At 35.0% G+C, this 5,708-nt stretch overlaps 1 pseudogene; it reads left to right on the top strand.

Moving 5' to 3' along the window:
* Window positions 1-784: 784 nt before the first annotated feature.
* On the top strand, window positions 785-903 carry LOC120600187 (uncharacterized; annotated as a pseudogene).
* The last annotated feature ends 4,805 nt before the right edge of the window (window positions 904-5,708 follow it).

Genomic DNA, 5,708 nt, shown 5'->3' with positions numbered 1-5,708 from the left:
CATACCATGGATATTCTGTAAGCTTGTGTTTGACACAGTTTTGTATCCAACATGGAACAGATGCAGTAGGTTAGCTAGAGTTGAGATAAGGGTCTGGATTCATAGACTAACAGGCAGGCCTTACACTCCAACTTGCTGCAAAGAAAGCATCTAAGGAGTCTTTGGTCACTAAAAAGACACCAACACGACCAAAAGGGTGGGTAAAATAACCTATACCTTAACCCATGGCAAGGTAGGAGCAGGTGGGCTCAGTTAATCCAAAGACAATACAGTGAGTACAAAGAAACAGCATCAAATATTTCTTTCCTAAACCTCTGAGAATATATTAACTTTCTCTTGTTCCCAGATGCCATCTTAGGAAGAAGCCATTACACTGTATGCCAATTGAGAGGGAGTAAGATACCCCCAAAAGACTGGGTTTTACATTTAAAAATCTGAGGTTTAATCTAGATAGAGTTTGCAAAAATATTTCAATTTGCTGAAAAAAAAAAAGACTAACTGAGTACAAGATAATGAGTTAAGATAAGATGTTTGCTCTAGGAAAATTGATTGACAGAGCTTTTGTCTTCAATTACAGGAAATAAAGAAATTTTTATTAATTTCTACTCATCAAAGTTTAGAACATTTAAATTTCAATCTAGCCCCTGTATTAAATATGTACATATATACAATGGAATATTACTCAGCCATAAGAAAAGATGAAAGACTATCATTGGCAACAACGTAGATGGATTGTGAGGTTATCATGCTAAGCAAAATAAGTCAGATAAAAAAAAAGCTGAGAGTCTACGGCCATGCTATCCTGAACAAGCCCAATCCCGTCTGATCTCAGAAGCTAAGCAGGGTTGGGCTTGGTTAGTACTTGGATGGGAGACCACCTAAGAAGACCAGGTGATGTAGGCACAAAAAAATAAAATAAAAAAAAAATAATAATAAGGGATTGAAACCTGACAAGGTCCTTACAATCTGTGAGGTCAACCAAAGGTTGCCTCACCTAAAAGGAAAAAAAAAAACAGTTGAGAACCATATGATTTCACTTATCTTTGGGATATAACACTGAAAGCAACAAATGAATAAGAGAAACAAACAGAGACTCATGGACACAGATAACAGTTTAGTGGTTACCGGAGGGAAGGAGGGGAGGAAGAAAGGTAGATAAAGGTAAAGGAGTTCAAATATATGGTGATGGAAGAAAATTTAACTTTGGGTGGTGAACACACATTGCAATATTCATGTGCAGTATTATTGAATTGTATACTTGAAACCTATATAATTTTATGAACCAATGTTACCTCAATAAATTTAATAAAAACTATGTAAAATTAAGCATTCAATATAAAAGCCATACATGACTGAAAACCGTGAAATATTTTTATACATAATCTAAAGTGTCTGATGTTTCTTGAAATAAAAATCCAGTATAGTTGAACTAAAAATCTCTCTTTTCCCCCTGATTAATATCCTTGTAGCAAGTATTTATTGCTCCAAAGACCCTTGAACTAAATTCAGAATTGGAGAAGTATTTAGGGAAATAATCTTTAAATTATTCTTTGCTTTTTATTTAAAAAAATAATCATCTTAATTACTGAAGATCAAGATAGGCTTCTAACTTTTGGCCATTCACTCAATGAAATATTACTGTGTTGACATTGGCCAATATTATTTTGTGGTCAGAAATAGGATTTTTATCCATGACTATAAAGTGGCATATTAAGACTTTGTAAATCAGAGATTTTCTGTATATGTAATTAGACTTGAGAAATGAGGAAAAGAGAAAAGTCATAAATGACTATGGAGTTTGAGGCTTGAAAATTTGGGAAAATAAATGTGGAGTTAACAAAATTCAGAACAATGGTGAAGGAAATTGTAGCTTGTTTGCAACAAACAGAAAAGTGTCATAATTTGTGTGAACAATAAAGAATGTTTCCCTCAAAGGAAGTATATATGCCGCCAGGGCTTATAAAGTAGTAATTTCTAGACTCTTTTGCCAACAACTCTCCATTGAGCTTCTATATTATCACACCTTTCCTCCCATCAGACCTGCATTCTGTAAGAGATGTATGATTATATCTGCAGTTTTAGAATGAACTGACCTCTAGCTGTTGTTTAAGTGATACCTTCCATTTTTCTTTCCTTTGAACAGTGTCAAATTAAAGCTATCTGAGACTGTTAAAATTGCCAGATGTCACTGTACATTATGTTATGCTACCTCAGGAAGACATTGTTTCTCTCAGATAATTACAATATTTTCTGTGAAATAAAAAAAAGTTGATTGAATGGGTTGTATTTACCCATATTTTTTTTCTAGCTGTGAAAAGCAGAATAAACCTTTGGTTACATGATCTTTATTAATTTAATACTGGTGGATTACAGTATATCTGTGGGAGAGACCATACTGATTAAGAGATAATTGGGGATAGGGAAGGACCATATATGGTGCTTGCACTGTTGTTTTGTCTAACATTATCTCCATGCCTAATGCCATCAAAGTTAGTGTCTAGCTCAGACATGTCCTCATTTCCACACATGCACTTCTCCAGGAAAAGTAGAGGACTATCAGTAAATTAAATATTTTTCCTTTCTCTGTCACCTTTTCTAAGAGAATTTTGAAGCTTTGTAGATAACTTACCACATTCCTTAAAATACTAGGCATAGGGTTATGACTGGGAATACAATAAGTATTTATTAAATTTAATTTGAAAAATGCAATTTGTGTGCTTCCACATGAATAAAGTCAAATATGGAGATAGAGAAGAAAGTAATAGTAGAAGCAGAACAAAGATGAAGAGGAACAAAAATCTATTGAGTCTTCTGGGAAAAAGATTCTGAGGCAGAAGTAGAAGTACAAGGGGATTAGTGAGGGGGTATCAATTGTAAATATAAAAGTAAGAGAAAGAAGAATTTGTCAGGGAAATCCTCCAGACAGTAATGCAAATCTAATTCCTGTGAAAAGAAATAAAAGAGGACACAAGACTGAAAAGATATTGTCTCAGATCATAACTAAGATCTACTAGAGTCTTGTCCAAACCAAGCACTAGTTACAGAGAAAAGATTTTATTTTAGAAAGATCACACATTGTTCAGAAATGTACATCCTTTTCCAATCAGCATGTCATTAATGTAACATATATGTTACATTTTTATATCCTGCAGAACATCATATATATCCTGTTCTGCAGGATATAAAAATGTTCCGGATATCTTCAGACTATTTTATGAAAGAGAGTGAGAAAGTTAACAAAGCCCTGGGATGAAGCTATAAACACATACTTTATCTGTTACATGTGATTGTGGATAGTTTCTTATTCACAATCACATGACTGGGATACTTATGCCAAACAATAGATTTATAGCATGTACCTGGGGCTGTATTAATCTGTTATAGCAAAGATAACACATATGGCATAGCAGCTGTGATTTGGAGTTACTATTTGGTTGAGTTCGTGGTTGTTTATAAATTATTCTGTAAGGATCAGACTGCTAAATGGAGACGTGATAGTGACGACCACCCACACATTCCACAAGTTTTTGAGTGAGGCAACATTCTTGTTGATCTCTGTTTTATGCAATATTATTTTATATTTATTATTTTGGCCAGAAATGAGTCTCATAGACATTCATTTGGCCTTCTCTACTATGATAGCTTTATCTGACTGGCAAACAAACCAATCTGTGTATTACTCTAACTGCCAAGTTTGTCAAACTCAGTCATATACCCATGGACTGTGAAAATGACCATTGGGTGGGCTCACAGACACTTAAACCCAGGGGTCCACTGGAATGGAAATTTCAGCCAGATACACATTTATTATCTGGTTCCCAAATGTTTCAGCTTTAACAAGAAGCCATGTAAAATTTCAAGTCTCTGTGTCAATGTCAAAACAACCCCCTAATAGTTTTTGAAATATCAGGCTATTCCCCTTTCCTCAGTGTACAGTAACTAGCCTGAGTAAATGGTTGTAAGTTCTTTTGTAATGATTCTGATAGAATTGCTATGGTATAGACTGGGCTTGGTGTCTTAGGGTCTTTCCTCCTGGGGATCTGGAAGTCACTTTAATCAACTTGTTCCAGGCTGAAAAAAGGAGTCTGTTTCTGAAATTGGTTAGGAATAAATGCATTTTATTGGGGTAATCATCTTCAACTTCTTGTTCATTTTGTCTTGCCCTCTTTGGAATATATATATGGAATATATATACTTGGAATATATAAAGCTATAACGGATATAGCTTTATAGCTAAATATATATATATAATATATATATATATAGCTAAATATATAATATAAATATATATATAGCTAAATAAATATATAAATATATATATATATATTTAGCTATAAAGCTATATCCATTATGTCTAGAGATGCCATATTCTTTTAATCATCCCTTCAACTTTGCAGGTCTGCTAGTCATTACAGTAATTTTGTCCTCTTGGCTTTTCATAGTTAAGTTTCACAACCACATCTCCCTAACATGGGCTTGAGAAATAAAGAGATATCATCACAATGGATACTAATGATCCCAGCTTTGTGACTGCCATTCTTGCTCTCAGCCTTGGCCTGCAGAGAAGAGTCATCATTGAAGGGATTAGTGGTTCCAGTGCTCCTCTCACCAGCATATTCCTGAAGGCTTCAGTAAGTGGTGTGTCCTCTGAACACTCCAATGGAACATAATCCTTGCTGGGTTTTCTGTCCTCAAGCCAGCTGACCTCCCTGAGTCTCTTTAGTTCTTCATTTACTACTTGATAGGGCAATTCAGACACTTTCACTTCACTAACTATGAGCTATCACCATCCGTAGTCTAAGGACTATTTTAGCAATGAGTTTGTCCTATCTTCTGGAAGCCTTGTCAGGTATTAAAACTTTATCCTGAGAGAGGACCTCAAAGTCAATAAACTCTTCTTTATCTAGACTTAATCTGGCCCAATTGATCAAGCACTCTAAAAATTCAGACCTATCAGTACTCCATGTCCTCAATGAAGGATATCCACAGTGGATTTACACTGTGATTTATTCCTAGTTCTTGGCATGGCAGCCAAGAGAAGAGGTAAGGGGCAGCTCCTGAGGGAGTCTCTGTTCCTTTCAATAAGAATAATTCTGCAGCGTTTTCCTATATTGCATAAATACTAGTTATTAATAGGAAAGTATGGGCAAATTTTTTTGAGTGCTGAGGTACCAGAGGTATCTGAGAAGTCAAAATCTTCTGGACAATCCACAGAGACACCCTTGTACAATGTGCCATAGTCCTTGGTTTTTCCAAGAAGGGCTTAGGCCTTTATAAAGACCTTAGTCATACATTCAATCATCATTTCAGCTTGGCTACTCTATCAAACCTGAGCTTGATTTTTGCTTTCTATCCTACACCTAGGAAGAAGAGGATCACTTTATGGGCTATCAAAAAGACCCTCTGGTCTTTACATTTAGGTTTTAATTGTTTGTTACCTACACTTCGTAGAGCATAAATGAAGCTGAGTAAAAACCAATCAATTTCATTGTACTTAGACACATTATTCCCTCAACTCTTCTTTTCAAAAGGTGGAATTAAATAGGTGAAGATAATTTTCTTCTTTGGTACTTTCTCCTAATTTATCATTGGTGAATGATTTAGAAATGTGTCACAACCTTAAGATTGCACACATCTAATATGTGTAGAGGGAAAAGCAGGAGAAAACAACATGAGTACAGAGACTCTGAAGCTCTGGTGCTAGATCT

Source organism: Pteropus medius, unplaced genomic scaffold, assembly GCF_902729225.1.
Source record: "Pteropus medius unplaced genomic scaffold, Ma_sr-lr_union100, whole genome shotgun sequence".
Taxonomy (NCBI): Eukaryota; Metazoa; Chordata; class Mammalia; order Chiroptera; family Pteropodidae; genus Pteropus; species Pteropus medius.
The sequence above is the reverse complement of the archived record's forward strand: the minus strand, read 5'-3'. Positions and strand labels throughout refer to the sequence as shown.